The sequence below is a fragment of the Neofelis nebulosa genome, chromosome X, assembly GCF_028018385.1.
Source record: "Neofelis nebulosa isolate mNeoNeb1 chromosome X, mNeoNeb1.pri, whole genome shotgun sequence".
NCBI lineage: Eukaryota > Metazoa > Chordata > Mammalia > Carnivora > Felidae > Neofelis > Neofelis nebulosa.
The window spans coordinates 22,158,882-22,175,984 of record NC_080800.1 but is presented as its reverse complement, the minus strand read 5'-3'; the positions used below and the strand labels follow the sequence as shown (position 1 = coordinate 22,175,984).

Below are 17,103 nucleotides of genomic sequence, written 5' to 3'. Positions count from 1 at the left end.
CAAATAGACCAATAGAGCTGAATAGTGTCCCACAACACCCACTTACACATACACTTCATATTATTAAAACTGTCATTGCAGAGGAGAGAAAGAACAGGTTTTTTTACTGAGATACGACAGTGGAACATCTGGAAAGGCAAACTGAAAACTGACACAACTGGAACACTTCCCTCATGCTGGACACAAAATGCAATTCCAAGGGGGATTAAAAAGCTCCCACTCCATATATTGTAACCATCCCAGTGAGAAGAGCACAAAGATTTTGTATATTCTATCAACTAGAAAGACACCAGCATGGGTCAAGTAGGACATTTGGAGGCAAAGAGATGAAAAGACTTGGGGACAGCAGGCCCTTGAGTAACAGAAAGACTGGGGAAGGTGTGAGGGGGAGAGGATGAGAAGAAACGGCAGCTCTTTGAGCCCTCTTGTGTCCTGCTTATTTGGCCTGGATGCCATTCTGGGCCTTCATTTTCAGAGAGTAGTACTCTGGTACTTAGCCCTGGCTCAGAAGACGACTCCCTGGGTCAGTGCCCCGTTCATTCCATCTACCTCTGTGCTAGTCCCCGACCGACCTGTCAATCTTGAGACCTTCAGAAAGCCTAACCTGGACAGTAGCGTTCAAGACAGTAGTGACCAGGAGTACAGCACTGATGACAGACACACTGAAGAGAACTAAGACGTTGTTAGGAACTTAGAGACAGGTCCGGCTTGTGCAGATGTGATGGGAGCAGTGTCCCACCTCCTTCTGCACCAGAATGAGGACTCCTGCTATGGGGGGGAGAAAATTGGGAGCTTGGGATTCTCCCCCCTGCTTTTTTGTAACACTCTTTTGAGTGTGGTCGTCACACAATGTTCCATTAAATTCAGGTGTACATTTTAGTGACTTGACAAGCTTATAGATTATGCTGTGCTCACCACAAGTATAGCAACCATCTAGCCCATGACATCACTATTACAGTATCAGTGACTAGATTGCATATGCTGTGCCTTTTATTCCTATGATTGATTTATTCCACAACTGGAATCCCTTATTTCCCCTTTACCCATCCCCCACCTCCTCCCCTCTGGCAACCATCTGTTTGTTCTATTTATAGGTGTGATTCTGCTTTTTATATGATCATTGGTATTTGAATTTTTAAGATTCTACTTATGAATGGAATCATATGGTATTCGTCTTAGTCTGAGTTTATTTCACTTAGCATAATACTCTCTAGGTCCATCCGTGTTCTCAAATGACATCCTTTTTTTTTAAAAGAAAACGTTTATTTATTTGAGACAGAGAAAGAGAGAGAGCATGAGCAGGGGAGAGGGAGAGAGAGAATCCCAAGCAGGTTCCGTGCTGTCAGTGCAAAGCTCCTCGAGGGGCTTGATCTCATGAACCATGAGATCATGACCTGAGCCGAAATCAAGAGTCAGATGCTTAACCGACTGAGCCACCCAGGTGTCCCTCATCCTTTTTATGAATAAGCATATTACAGTGTGTGTGGGCGTGCATGTGCACCCCGTATTTTCCTTATTTATTTCTCTAATGATGAACACTTAGGTTGCTTCCTTATCTTCACTGTTGTAAATAATACAATAAGCAGGGGCTGCATATATCGTCTTGAATTAGTATTTTTGTCTTCTTTGGGTAAATCCACAGTTGCTGTACCCTTTTGCATTCCCACCGACAGCACATGATGGTTACTTTTTCCCCACATCCTCCCCAACACTTGTGATTTCAGCCATTTAACAGGTGTGAGGTGATCCCTTGCTGTGGTTTTGATTTGCATTTCCCTACTGATTAGTGATGGTGAGCATCTTTTGAGGTGTCTGTAGACCATCTGGATGTCTCCTTTGGTAAAATGTCTATTGAGGTCTTTTTGGGCCTCTCCCCATTCGTTTGCCCATGTGGAGTTATCCTGCAGATTCTCTTTATCAGGGGTGACCTCACACCGAGAGCCACACCGGGGTTCACGGTACTTAGGGTACAAGAAGGAGATCTGTCTCCTTGTTGTCATCAGGGCTAGTCTGAGCCGAGGGAAGTCAGGAAGCAGCGAGCGATGGTGATTCCACGGTGATGGCGGGCAGACAGCCGTGGATATGTTCGCCGAGAGTGCCGCCTCCTCTAGCAAGTGTGCTCCCACCAGTCGGGGCAGGTTGTGCCCCAGACGTGTGTAAATGGGGACTTTCCACCGTCTAACTGGTATTTGGAATTGTAGTGAGAAAGACTTTATTCTGACAGTCTATCCTTCAATGTGCAAAGAGTCACCCAGAAATAAGTCTACAGGGTCTGAGGTTAAGGGGAAGTGGAGGAGGAGGATGCTGTGTTGGTTATCTCCTTGACACACTCAGGATGGTAGGCAGCTCTCAGCCCAGAACAAGGCCCGCCTTCACCTTTGCTCTCCATTCTTCTTTCCAGGTACCTCCAACGTCCACAGAGCAAACGGTTCCCACTTACTTACTCAAATGTTTCACGAACCAGTTTTTCCTGTCAGCAGGTAACCACTTCCGGCTTAGAACCTGGGGATACAAGGGGTGAAGAAAGACCCAAAGAAAGAGTTAATATCTAGGTAAATATGGTTGGCTCTTCTTGTATCCATTTTCTACTCTTGCTGCGTAACAAACCATCACCAATGTAGCTGCATAAACGCAAATTTATTATCTCACAGTTTCTCTGTGTAAGACGTCCAGCTAAAAATCAACTGTGCTCCCTGTGGTAAAGTATCACTGACTGCATCAAAGGTGTCGTTGGAGCCATGTTCTCATCTGAAGACCAAACTAGAGATGAATCCAAGCTCACTCGCTTTGTTGGCATTGGTGCTAAAAAGTTTTTGTGGTTTCGTCATTCTTGTTGTTGTTGCCGGCTCTTGGTTGGAGGCCGGCCTGCAATTTTGTGACATGTGGCCCATTCCACACCGGCCCTCTCCACAGGTACTTTCCAGCATGACAGGGTTTTTCTTCAGGGCCACCAGCAAAGCAAGAACATTTCTGCTAGCAAAATGGAGTCTTACATAATATCCACTCAGAGGAGTCCCATTCCCCCTTTGATAAACATAAGGGTGAATAAAAATTTAAAATAGGAAAAAAGTACCAATACCGAATCATGTTGTACACCTGAAACTGATAAAATATTTGTCAATTATACCTCAATTAAAAAAAATAAAATTTCATTCTTTCTGGTACAAGAAGCCTGGGCGGCTCCATCAGTTGAGCATCTGATTCTTGATTTTGGCTCGGGTCGTGATCACAGGGTCGTGGGATCGAGCCACCTGCCAGGCTCCATGGTGAGCATGGAGCCTGCTTAAGATATTCTCTCTCTCCCTCTCGCTCACATGTGCTCTCTCTCTCTGAAAAATCAAACAAAAAACTTGTAAATTCTTTTTCTGCTTCATTGAGATCTTTGTAACTCTTAAAAGCTGAATAAGCTTCTTGCCAACTTACAGCCCAGGAATTTATTCTTAAGTAAGTGGGAGTCAGTCCCTTGAAACGTAAACACTAAGTAAGACAGCACCCCTATCTCCCAGTCTCCCTGAGATTTTAACTTCAGCACCTGTCTTCTGTCATAAAGAAATGAGTTTTTTTCTTCCATTTGGATAAAGGCATTTAGCTAACAAAGATACTCTCCCGGACCCCCAAATTACCAGGTGAATTTAGGATGAACTAGGTGTAGTAAATGGTGCTGTAAAGTCCTCTTACTTGAGGAATAGTTACTGTTATCTTAAGATCACGGATGTAATGGGTTATATCTGGCTGCATAAAAGGGTGAGATCTCTTTCTGTCTCAGCAATCTCTTTGGCATTGTGATGGGTATCACATTCTGGTTCAGTGCTTATTAAATAATAAAACTGTTTCCTCTCTTTCCTATGTTTTGTGGAGAGGCCTTTCTGAGTTGGCAGGAGATTTTGTTTTTCATTAACTACCGCCACAGATTTGGAAATGAGGATAAGACTTCTGGAAGTTCCTAAATTGAGTGAATACGCAGAAGTTCTGTGGACCCACAAGACTCAAGTAAGAGACCTTCACTTATAAAGTCTTCCTCCTAGCTCTCTGCTCTTTTGGAATACTTGTCAGAGAAACCACCCTCTCTGAATTCAAGATTTTATTATTAAAAAAGCATGATAATGTGGGCTCTAAACTCCCAGGATCACCATTAGCTTTGATTATGGAAAATAAGAGAAGCTGGGAATGTTGCCTATGGTTGTCTTTAACATGTAATCTGTCACATAAGGAATGGTGTACCTGTAAGAATCTCCTCTTGCAGTGGCCCGAGGGCACGTCTTTTAATTTGTATAAATTAATGTATTTGCAGAGATTCTCAAAAGGTCCTCATCTCAACCAAATGAGTTATTGGTATGTATGGAATTCATATCATTCTTACAGGAAAGTTAAATATGAGTTGAATAGCCAGAAGGAAAAATTGGAAACCATGGAAGAGGAAATGAGAATGAAAGGGACTTTTTCTCTCACAGAACCCTCCTCCCTTTCTCAGCTACCCCCCCTCCCTGCTCCCCTGCTTTTCTTTATCCTTCCCTATATCAAATCAAGTCCTGGAAGGAAAGAGGCCGTGATCTTTTACACGTGTGGTGGTTCCCTTCATTAGCGGTTAGTGGATGTCCCTGCACAAGGGGACTAAGGCCTAACTTTATTATGCTAATAACAAAGAACAGCAGGTATGCTAATTAATTACCTGCTGTGTTTGAGGACACAGGCTCTTGTACCTTATGCGCGCTAGCCTGGGTCCACTTTTACATCTTAGCCAAGATTCTGCCTACACAATTCCCATGTCATCCACACACCAGGTAAACAGGAAGGCATTGATGATAAACATTATGGAGTCATTGAGAACTTGAATATAAGACCATGCCCTCACGTGAAGGCACCAGGATCAAGAGTAGTTGAACCAGTCACTTGGAACAAAGCAAATAAAAAAAAGGTGTTAAGCTGGGGCACCTGGCTGGCTCAGTTGGTTGAGCATCCGACTCTTGCTGTCGCCTCAGGTTATGATCATGTGGTTCATGAGATCAAGCCCTGCACTGGGCTCTGCACGAGCCTGCTTAGGATTCTCTCTCTCAAAATGAATAAACAAACTTAAAAAAAAGGTGTTAAGCTGATAAATGTCAATACGCGAAAGTTAACCAAGAGACCATATGATTTACATTTTTCTTCAATATGAGAAAAACCAGCCCTTCCTATTGGGATCAGCAGTTTTTTGTTTGTTTGTTTGTTTTTGTTTTTTGAAGGGAGGGTAGTCATTTAGTGGCTATGAGAAGCGTGAGAGCTGGGCTGCAATCTGAGGTAAGAGGCAGGCTGCGGACTGTAAGGCCCACACGACCTGGTGTACCTGACCTGAGAGGTGGGGCCTCAGGGCCCACCCAGCAGGTACTGGCCTCTAAAAAAATCGATCACTTATGAATAGAGGCATCGGAGGACAGAGCAGGTGTCACCCCATTCATCTTGGGGTGCAAATCCTCTCCGGCCCCAGTATATACAGATAAACCAATGCTGTCTGGTATTCAGAAGGCTTGTCCTTGAGGCTTAAAAACAGAGTCATGTACAGTAAAAACTGGAAGTTCGAACTGTGCCCTTTGACAGGAATCTCTCTTTTTTTTGAGAGAGAGGTGCACATTTGCATGTGAGTGAGCAGGGGAAGATCAGAGGGAGATAGAATCTCAAGCAGGCTCCTCACCCAGGGCCAAGCAGAAACAGGGCTGGATCTCACACCCAGAGATCATGACCTGTGCCGAAATCAAGTCAGATGCTTAAGTGACTGAGCCACCCAGGAGCCCCTGACAAGTGTCTCTTAATAAGATTTTGATACCAGATAATGGCCATGGGTGTCTGTTTCACGTGCGGGAAAAATTCTTTGGAGCTTTTATTGAAGGGCCTAAGCCCGCATGTAGATGTTACTTCTGTGACTAAGGGAAACTCAGGAGAAATACAACTCTTAGTTAAAAATTTAGATCACCAGGCTCTAGAGTTAAGCTCCCCTTAGGCTTGGATTGGGTAATATTTTATAAGGATTTACTAAATACTACTCAGATAGTTAATTATTTGAAAGCTTAAGCAATAAAGCATCACAACAGTTTGTAAAATTAATGTATGATGAAGAAGTTTCACACGTTGATAATCAAGAATATGCTTTAACTATTAACTATTAGTATGATATATTTAAAGTTTTTCCCCCAAGGCAAGTAATGTACTAAATTTATCCTACCTTATTCTTATAATTGCATCGCTTTATAATTTACTAACGACCTGTTGGCTATATAGATGGCTGCAATTTGCCCAGAGAAAGGTAGAAATGGCAATGAGATGATTTCTAAAACTGTACTTCTACTAGTTTTCAGTAACAAAGGGGGGTATTATCAGGATAAGTAAATTAAAAACTAAAAAGTTCTATTCTTTTTGTGTCAAAAGGGAATGAGACTTCCCCTGCCTTATTTTTTTTTTTTTAAGTTTATTTATTTTGAGAGAGCAGGGTCGGGGGCAGGAGATCCGAAGCAGCCTCTGTGCTGACAGCAGAGAGACGGATGTGGGGCTCAAACTCAGGAACCGTGACATCATGACCAAGCCAAAACCGAGAGTCAGACGTTTAAGCAAAGGAGCCACCCAGGCGCCCTGACCCACCTCTTTTTAAATAGCACTTACTTTAGCCTTTAAAAGAAAAAGGTTTTCTATTTACACTTTTTCTAAAGAAGCTTCTTACCAATTTTACATCCCAGAAAAGTACATTTAGGAAGAAATATGTGTGACAAATGGAGACATCAAGTCCTCTTACTTGGGGATTAGTTATCTTTTCTCTTAACGTGTGTATAATGGGTTGTATCTGCTTGGCAATATAGAAGAGTAAGATTTCTTTTTGGCTTTGTCTGCTTGCCTGGGATATACATCCTAGTCCGGCTTAATACTTATTCATTAATAAAACTTTGTTCTTTCCCACATGATAAGGTTGAATGTTACCTGAGCCCTCTGATCCGGGAAAACAGTCAAATTGAGGCAGTTCGTACGTTCTTTGTGTTCCAGGAAACCGCTTGCTTCAAAGATCCATCCTCCATATCACTTAGGTAAGACTCAGGGCGCTCCTTTGTTTACCTATGACAAGGCCAGACACAGATCCTCAAAAATCCCGTTGTTGGCCTCATAAATAGTTAGCTCAAGTGCTTGTCGACACTGATCCCATCGAAACAAAATGCTTATTAGCCCAACATTGGTTAAGCTTCTCTTCCCCTCCATGCCCACCCTCACCAGAGCCAGCTACAACCCTTCTTGTGAACAGGCTGGCCTCAGGGTAAAATATTCTCCGATCTTCCATCCATTCACACCACCCTCTGTCCTGCTTCCCTGTATCCAGTTCTCTCTAGCTTTGTGCACTCCTCTCTCCAAAAGGAAAACTCTTTTTGCCTAACTATTGCTTGACATTCTCCCCACTGTAGTTCCCTTTCCACCTTTGCGTTAATTCTTTATGAAGAAAGGTCTCTCCCTACTAAGTCCAATTGGCTTTTATTTTATATATATTTTGTGGAGACAAATTTTTGAGTCCGCATAATAGTGTGTTTCTAATTATTTACCCAACACTTATAATGTGATGTAATCATGGGGATGACATCTGATCGCCTTCGTTATAAGGGGATTGTGTCTGCCACAGTCCACCCTGTGGGGCCCAACATCTCATGTCCCTACTTTATGCGAAACTTGCCCAAGATCCCAAAATGTCTTATCCCGTTACATCAGCTCGAAATCCAATCTCATCATCTAAATCTCTAAGTGTAGCTGTAGATGAAGAGGCTCTTGGGAGGAAGTTTATTAAGCAGAGTAAAACCCTATTTGTGGACCTAGGAAGCAAGGAGACAGGCCATCTGTCCTGACACATCAATGTGCAATGGCAGGATCAGAGACACTCTTGTTCAGAAATAAGCAAATGGGAGGTACAAGAGGCAGTGGACAGTAGCACTTCTGAAATACCATTGATTAAATATTGTCAGTTCCTTATTAGATTTCAAAGCCTACGGATAATTTCCCTGGCTGTCACCTCCATCTTGTGGGTTCTTGCATCCACCCTTGGAGCTAAGTAATCTCTATGCCCAACATGGGGCTCTAACTCACAACCGTGAGGTCCAGAGTCACATACTCTACCACCTGAACCAGCCAGGCGCCCCTTATCTTTCCTTTTTTTATGGAAGATAGCATGTATTTGCAGTTGAGAATATAAAACAATTACTTCACTCACCGTGATCAGATGCATGAGACAAGTACTTATAGCACCTACCTTGCTTCTTCCCCCAGTGGAAACTTTCTTTCTAGTTTATCCGGAATTCAAGAGTAACTGGTTGGGGGGGGGGGGGGCGGGTCCCTGAGGAGCTCAGTCAGTTAAGCATTTGACTTTTGATTTTGGTTCAGGTCATGATCTCATGGTCGTGGGATGGAGCCCTACATTGGGCTCTGCCCTGAGAGTGGAGCCTGCTTACAATTCTCTCTGTCCCTATCTCTTTCTCTCAAAATAAACAAACATTTAAAAACATTTTTAAAACAGAGTATGAAGAACCATTCTACATTTTATTCTTTAAATCTCTCCACGCTGAGCCACACAATCTGAGGGTCTCCCACAGCCTGACCTCACCTACCACATAGCTAAGGTTGAAACATCCCTTCCACTGAAAAACTGGTTTCCCAAATGTCCAGAAGGACACTTAGCTGCTCTCACCTGGAACTGAATCTCTTCCATCCTTTTTATACTACCCTGACACAGCTTCCAACTGCTCTTAGACACAAAATCCATAGCGACCCAAGAATACCTACATGTCTTCCAAAGAGCACATGTTCGGTGACTGTTTAGAGAATAAATGAGCCAATGAACATGTTAACTAATTCAAGTTTTAATTTCTCCTACTTTCTTAGATAAGCTAAGCCAACTCACATATGCATCTTTTAATTTTACAGAGCGATGGACTGAAAGTATTAGGAAGCCATGAGTCAGCGACCTTTCAAGCGGAACAAATTTCCAGAGAAACACCTACTCAATGCAGGCAATATCCTGTTTGAGATCCTAAAATAAGGGGGAAGAGTTCCCAAGTTTCTTTTGAAATTACCAATCTCCTACTCTTAAACCCGACACCCAACAATGAGAGTTCTGGCCCAAGATGCCAACACAGAAAGACTCTGAACTCACCTTCTCCTTGGAGACACCTAATCTACACCTATTTATAGAACAGTTCCTTCCTAGGCAGAACTAAGAGTTGACTGAACATCTTCTGCATAACAAAAGACCACAAAGAGAATGGCAAGAGAGAAGAAGAGAGGTAGTCTATTGTTTGTGTGCTGAGAGGGACACTGTAGTGTTGGTGGGGAGGGAAAACACGAAACTATAGTACAATGTAGTATCTCTGTGTGGAGAAGGGAAGGGAGACCGTATGTGTGGTGGGGGAGGGTGCTAAAGAAAGTTCGTGTATAGGATGTGTGCTGGGGGCAATAAGCGACAGTATAATGTGTGTATACGTGGAAAGAAGGGGCAGGAGCAGACAATGTAGTATGTAAGTGTGGAGGGGGAAAGAGAAGGGACAGTGGAGTTGGGGGGAGCAGAGAAAGAAGGAAAGGGATACTGTGGTGTCTTGTGTGTATACAGGAAAGGAGAGAAGTGAATAAATAGGGTAGTGTGTGGTTTGGGGAAGGAATAGTGTATGTATGTGTGGTTAAGGAAAAGGGAACAGGATGGATGGGGGAGCGTGTGTATGTGTCTGTAGGAAAGGGATAGCATAGTGGTACGTGTGTGAAGAAGGGGAATCGCAGGGAAGGGACAATGTAAATGTGTGTGCAAAGGAAAGGAGGGGCGTGGAATGCACAATTTAGTGGGGGGGGGCAGGGATACTGCAGTTTGGGTGAGGGAAAATGGAAAAGTACAGTGTAGTGTGTGTGTGCAGAGAAGGGAAGGAGTAGTGGGGAGTGTGTGTTGTGCGGAAGAAGGGAGGAAAGGAAAGCTACAGTATAGTGTCTATGTAGAAAACAGAAGGTAACACACGAGAGGGAAGGAATAGCACAGTCTCGTGTATGTGGGGAAGGGAAAAATGGGGAGAGAGAGTAGTTCGTGTGGAGAAGGGAAGACAAGTTAGAATATGTGTGTAGGAAAAAAGGAACATTAAGAAAGCGAACGGAGGGGATAATGTAGTGCGTGGAGGTGTGAACGGATAGTGTAGTGCGTGACTGTGGAAAGGAAGGGACTGGGTAGTGTGTGGGGGAGAAGGAGGGAGGAGTAAAACACGTACATGGAGGATAGTGTGGTGTGGGGAGGGGAGGGGAAGGGAGAGAACAGAGTAGTGTGGGTGAGAGGGAATGGAAGGGGAAATGGGAAAGGACAGTGCCCTTGTGTGTTAGGATGAGGGGTGGGAGGAAGGGGAACATAGTGTAGGGTGTGCATGTCGAATGGAAGGGAAGGAGACAGGAAGTGGAGTGGGTAGAGAAGGGAAAGGAAGGGATTCTTTCTGCACTCGTCCACACACGCACACTAGAACTCTTCTAGGGGAGGAAAGGAAAGGGAGAGGATAGTGTTGTCTGTGCATGTAGAAAAAAAGAAGGGAAGAGAATAGAGGGAATGGGCCACAGTAGCTTGTGGGGAGAAGGGAAAATGAGAAGAGGCCATGTAGTGTTGGGGGGGGGGTTGTGTGGAGAAGGGAAAGGGCAGTGCATTGTGTGTGTGCAGGAAGAGAAGGAAAGGAATGACAGGGGTAGTGTGTATGTGGCAAGGCAGGGAAGGGAAGAGATGAAAAGGGAGAGTGCAGTGTGTGTGATAAGGGAAGAGAAGGAAATGTGTAGTGTAGGTGGTGACGGGATAAGGAGGAAGGGAACGGATACTGTAGCTCGTGTGTGGAGGGTGGGAAAGAGGGGAAAGTGCAGTCAGTGTGTGGACACGAGGGAAAGGAGAGAGGAGGGGATATTGCAGCACGTGCACGGAAGGAAGGGGCAGGGAGAAGATGGGAAAGGAGAGCAGAGCTCTGTGGGTGTGTGGACACAGAAGGGAAAGGGTAGTGTGGTGTGGTGTGTTGCTAGAGAAGGGAAGGGGTGTGTGTGGGGAAGGGAACCCCGAGACTGCGGTGTTCAACCACAAACTACAAAACTAAAGAAACCACTTTGGAAAGCCTCATGATATTGATATGGGAAGGAACAGTGGACATTGTAAGTGGCCTTCCTCAAACCTCCAGGACTTGACTCTTTCCGGTCTCCAAATGGGCTCTCGGGCCCCACAGGAGCTCGGGGCATGGTGGATCTCTAGCCGGCACCTGGCGGTAGCCCAGGTACTTCTGCGGCACCAGATCTCTGGTAGTGAGCTTCCTGGGCTCCCAAAGAAATGCCTCCTCCCAGCCTACGCCCCCATTACATTCAGGAATTCTAGATCTGCTCCTCAGTGGGCTAGTAGCTGCCCTTCATGAAGCTCACAGCCAGGCGAGTCATCCAGAGACCAGGCTCAGGCAACTGCTGCCACCATGGAACCTGCCACCCATAGTGACATCTAGTTTGCTGACAGGGCCATAGAAGTGCTCGACAGAATACACCTCTCTGAAGTCCAGGCAAAAGCCTAGCTCCATGTGTGCAGAAACAGCCCACAAGGTCACCAGGAAGCGTTCCTTGTATTATTTTCATCGTGTCTGACTTGGTAATGCACACTGGTTTTGCATTTGAGCAGCAGGAACCACACTGACAGAGCTACCTTCTTGGTTATAAAGTGTCACCGCGACGGCACACACAAGTATCTACCAATTCTGTGTGTTAGTGAGAATGCATGCATCTGTATATATACACCATCTCACGAGTTTGCTGAGAAAATACTAGCCTTACTAAGCGTGATTTACACCACATGGAAATACTAATAAAGGGCCGTACTTACCTCTAAGGAGGTTTCAGATGTGCGTACATAACCCCGTGGATACTGATACCAGTGGTCGCTGGCACTCTCTCACCTTCACACAATGAAGCAGTCGGAACTGGTTATCCCCGGACACACTGGGAAGATAGAGGGGCAGAGCTTTAAAAACTTTTTCCTCTGTTGATGTTGTCATATGCATTTATTGCAGGCTACGGAACCGAACATCTTTAAGACACACAGCTCACCTCCGCCGCATAGCGGGGGAAAATATTTGCAAATCACCTACGTGATCAAATACTTGCATCTTCCCGCACACACCTCCGCCCGCCTCCCAAAAGGTCACTATATTTAATAGTAAGAAACAATCTAATTAGAAATTAGGTGTATTTGTGAGTTCGAGCCCTGCTTTGGGCTCTGCGCTGACAGAGCAGAGCCTCCTTGGGATTCTCATTCCATCTCTCTCCTCCCCTCCCCTGTGTTTGCTCTTTCTCTCAAGATGAATAAATGAACTTAAGAAAGAAAATGGGCCTAAGGCTTAAACACACCGTTCACCAAAGAGAATATATGGATTGTAAACAAGGAGATGAAAAAACACATATCATTATCCATTGGTAGAATGTAATTTTAAACCACGATGACATACTACTACATACCTACTTGAATACGTAAAATAGAAATTACTGAAAATCTCAAGTGCTGATGAGGATATAGAACAGTTACCTAGATTTGTCACTCATTGATGGTGAGAAAGTAAAGTGGTCTAGGATCTCTGGAAATCGATTTACTAGTTTCTTATAAAGTTAAACATAGACTGGGGCACCTGGGTGGCTCAGTCGGTTACTCATCCAACTTCAGCTGAGGCCATGATCTCATGGCTCATGAGTTTGAGTCCCAAGTAGAGCCCTGTGCTGACAGCTCAGAGCCTGGAGTCTGCTTCGGATTCTGTGCTCTGTCTCTCTCTCTCTCTCTCAAAAATATAATGGTCATTAAAGAAAAAAATTAAACATATACTTACTGTATGACAGAACAAGCCCTTTCTGAAAATTTACCCTAGAGAAATAAAAATAAATGTTCACACAAGACACGATACACAAATGAACATAACAACTGTATTTGTAATAGCCCCAACTACAGAGAACTCCAGTTTCCTTCAATGGCTAAAGGGATAAACTGTTGTACTGGGAATCCTATTCAGCAAGCAAAAGGGATATAGTATTTCTCCTCTCCACTTGGGTATCTCTCCAGTACATTATGCCACCTGAAAAAGCTCATTTCATAACATTATGTAGTTTTTAATTCCATTTGTCTAACACTTTCAAAAAAATGATACTAACATAGAATAGGTCAGCGGTTGCCAAGGATTATAAAGAAGGAACATTAAAAAACAGAACTACCCTATTGTCCAATAATCAGCCTACTGGATATTTACCCCCAAAATATAAATATACTAAATCAAAGGGATACACGCACCCCGATGTTTACTGCAGCATTATTTACAATAGCCAAACTATGGAAGCAGCCCAAGCGTCCATCGACTGATAAGTGGATAAAGAAGATGTGGGACACACACACAGGAACATTATTCAGTCATAAAAAGGAATTAAATCCTGCGTCTCTAATGACACAGACGGAGCTAGAGTATCATGCTAAGTGAAATAAGTCAGAGAAAGACAAATACCATATGATCTCACTCATGTAGAATTTAGAAACAAAACAAATGAGCAAAGGAAAAAAAGAGACAAACCAAGAAATAGCCTCTTAACCATAGAGAACACACATGGTTACCAGAGGGGAGGTGGGTGGGGGGATGGAAGAAATAGAGGATGGGGATTAAAGAGTACACTTATCATGATAAAAAAATATAAAATAAACCCCCAAAAGAAGGAACATAGGGAGTTTCTCTGGGTTTCTTAGGAATTTCTGTGTCTGTATTCTGGTAGGATTCATACAGATTTATACAGGTGAAAAAAGTGTCTTTAGTTATGTACCATACCAAAGAAAACAAAACCTAACAAAAAGGAGCGACTGCCTGTTTGAGTCTGGTGAAATCCGGATTTGACTGCAGTTAAATACTACTCTATCAATGTAAATTTATGAATTCTGGTAAATGAACTATCACAATGTAAACAGTTTTGTTCGACTGAACTTTGCTGTAAGAGCCACAGGAACTCCCTGCACAATTTTTATGTAAGCCTTACATTATTTCAAAAGAAAAGCTTTTAAATAGGGAGGCTGTAACTTCTACAATTATTCGTGACCACCAGTGTCCAGTTTTCTGTCCTTAAAGGACACAATGTCTGGGGTCGATTGCAGCTGGTTGGGCCAACTGGTAATAATATGCTTCTGACAGATGCAGTGACTGAAAATAAAATGCAGAGCTCTATAAAGACTGTGGATATGAGACTTACTTATGCAAATGTGGAAGGAGAGGCAAGGAAGAACGTGTGTTACAATTGGTGGAAAAAGACGAAGCAGCAGTCACAAAAGGGGAAAAACTGTTAACAGGAGAATATACAACATCTATTAAATTTCTAATACAGGCAAGTAAACCTAATTTCTTGTCCCCTTCACTGTACATTACTCTCACTCAGTTGCCACTTAGGCTAGATATGCAACTTACAAACACAAATCCTCCCCATGCTACACCAGTGGGTAGTGATTTGCACTGTGCTACAGATCACGTGATAACCCGGGGACGGCTAGCACCGAATATTTTTTTCAAGTACATCAACTCTAGGTTATTACAACCATAAAGACGGAGCTCCGGATTCCACGTATCCCTGTCATCCATGGTCAATTTAATAAACCGTGCCAATGTGACAGATTCTCCATCCGCCCTACTCGTGTCTGCATTCCGCGTCAACCTCTTACCCTAAGAGATACCTGGTGGCGATAGAGGCTGCCGAATACAGCCATGGGGCATCTGGCCTCTGGTGTGCCAGGACCTCAGGAAACACGGAGGACACTCGGAGGACACGGAGTTGGAGATACCTCCTGGAGCATCTTTTCCAGACGTGTCCACACTCAGCCCTTTATCTGTAGGATCATGGAGGCAAATGGCCTAAGAACACCTCCCCTCAATCTCCATCTCCTTGCAGTGGGAGGCGCCTTCCTCTGCCCACTGGTACTCCTGGCCTGTTTCAACTGTCAGCACTTACCAAACCCGCCCACTCATACTGCCCCAAACTCAGTGGACAGGGCACTGCAGACCGGGAGAGACGCCCGTCTCCTGCAGCACCGGCTAGGATGCAGTGGACCACCACAGTAGCCAAGAGATGGAGTCCTCCCGGTATCCAGCATGTGCAGCATCACTGGGTGATGTGAAAAAGCCATCTATATTCTGCCTGACTTTGGGCCAGGAGACTTCAGAGGCAGGGTGGGGTGTGTGGCATGCCTTTAGTCCTTTCATGAAGTAGACCTGCCCATCGAGACCACCTCACAACCTCAGCTGGTGGTGGCATTTCAGAGACTGGCCAAACCTGTTAACGGAAGTTCTTGGACCCTCTAGCCAGATTTCCCACCTCCACTCCTTACGGTTCTTTGTGCACTTTCAGCTCCACTCCAGATCCAAAATGCTGACCTCCAGCCTGCCCTGGGCTCTCCAAATGAGATTTTACCCGTGGTCTCTGTCTCATGGACTCAGGCAATTGCTAGGACCTCTGACCTTCACTAGCTAAGAGTGTCCTGCCTGGCTCCACTGCTCAGCAGCTGATCATTCTGTCAAGTTCTTGCTTTTCAAAGTCAAGGAGGAATGTTTTACTGGTATTTCAAAATATAAAGTATGCCTAGAAAAATCTAGGCACTCAAGACATTAATGCAGAAATCCCAGTCTGTATTAATTAAATTTTATATTCAACCTGTTTGGAAAAAAGGAAGTAGAACAATCATGAGACACTATCTTTTATCCCAAAGTTTGACCAAAATTGCAAAGTCCGATGAAGTAAAATGCCTCTGAGGACGTAAGGCATTCACACACATTAACTGGCCAGACTAGGAAGTGGTATGGCATTTTTGGAACAGAAGTTCAACATTACTTATAAAAACTCCCAATCTTTACACTCACCTGCTTTAATCAAGCTTGTACTTTGCTACATCTTTCCTATGAGAAAGCATGCACACTTGCCCCAGATTTCACGTTCAAAGATGTTGATTTCAGTCCTGTAAATCATAGCAACGAATGAAACAATTATATGTCCGTGAGGAAACAATTTATATGGCCATTAGGAGGAGAATGGTCAAATTAATTATTGCACAAACATAAGTAGGATGATCCTTACCTGTTCTTTCTTTTTGGGGGAGGGCTTGGAACATGAGGATTTGAGTTCCCATGATTAATGTCTTTGTATAATCAAGACTTGCAATGCCCTGATTGCTCCTATCTTCTTCCTGACGATCTCTCCTTTAAGAGGCCAGAAAGTCTAAGAAAAGATTCTCAACATCACTAATTATGAGGGCAATTCAAATCAAAACAACAATGAAATATCACCTCATACCAGTTACGATGGTTATTAAAAAAAAAAAAAAAAAGTAAGTGTTGGCAAGAATGTGGCAAAATTGGGGGCGCCTGGGTGGCGCAGTCGGTTAAGCGTCCGACTTCAGCCAGGTCACGATCTCGCGGTCCATGAGTTCGAGCCCCGCGTCAGGCTCTGGGCCGATGGCTCGGAGCCTGGAGCCTGTTTCCGATTCTGTGCCTCCCTCTCTCTCTGCCCCTCCCCCGTTCATGCTCTGTCTCTCTCTGTCCAAAAATAAATAAATAAATTAAAAAAAAAAAAAAAAAAAAAGAATGTGGCAAAATTGGACCCTTGTGCACTGTTGATAGGAATGTAAAATGGCAAGCCGCTATAGAAAACAGCATGAAACTTCCTCAAAAAATTAAAACTAGAACTATCATATGATCCAACAATCTCATTCCTGGGTATAGAGACTCAAAAGAATGGAAATCAGGATCTCAAAGACCTGTCCGCATTCTTACGCTCCTTGTAGCACTATCCACAATAGCCAAGTTACGGAAATAACCTAAATGTCCATTGAAGAGAAATGGATAAAGAAAATATGATAAATATATATATTTTAATAAATATATATACATGCATCACAGAGTTGATGAAATAAAGGAACATTAACATTTACCAAGGTCAAAATGACTTGGCAAAATCTTGAAGCATGAGCTCTATTTCTGGCCAGAACACTATACATCTGCTTCATTGAAACAATGAAAAGAACATTCCAAACATAAAGATAAGAAAAAAAAAAAAACCTCCCTGGTTCCC

At 43.7% G+C, this 17,103-nt stretch overlaps 1 long non-coding RNA gene and 1 other non-coding gene across 2 annotated transcripts; one reads left to right on the top strand and one right to left on the bottom strand.

The window, feature by feature from the left end:
- Positions 1-13,641: 13,641 nt before the first annotated feature.
- LOC131502433 (uncharacterized) lies at positions 13,642-16,341 on the bottom strand. The gene is made up of 3 exons (XR_009257051.1): positions 16,111-16,341; positions 15,897-15,991; positions 13,642-14,869 (listed from the first exon to the last, which is right to left on the bottom strand). It is a non-coding gene; the product is annotated as an uncharacterized LOC131502433 (long non-coding RNA).
- On the top strand, positions 16,089-16,217 carry LOC131503322 (U8 small nucleolar RNA). Its single transcript, XR_009257412.1, has one exon. It is a non-coding gene; the product is annotated as a U8 small nucleolar RNA (small nucleolar RNA).
- Positions 16,342-17,103: the final 762 nt, after the last annotated feature.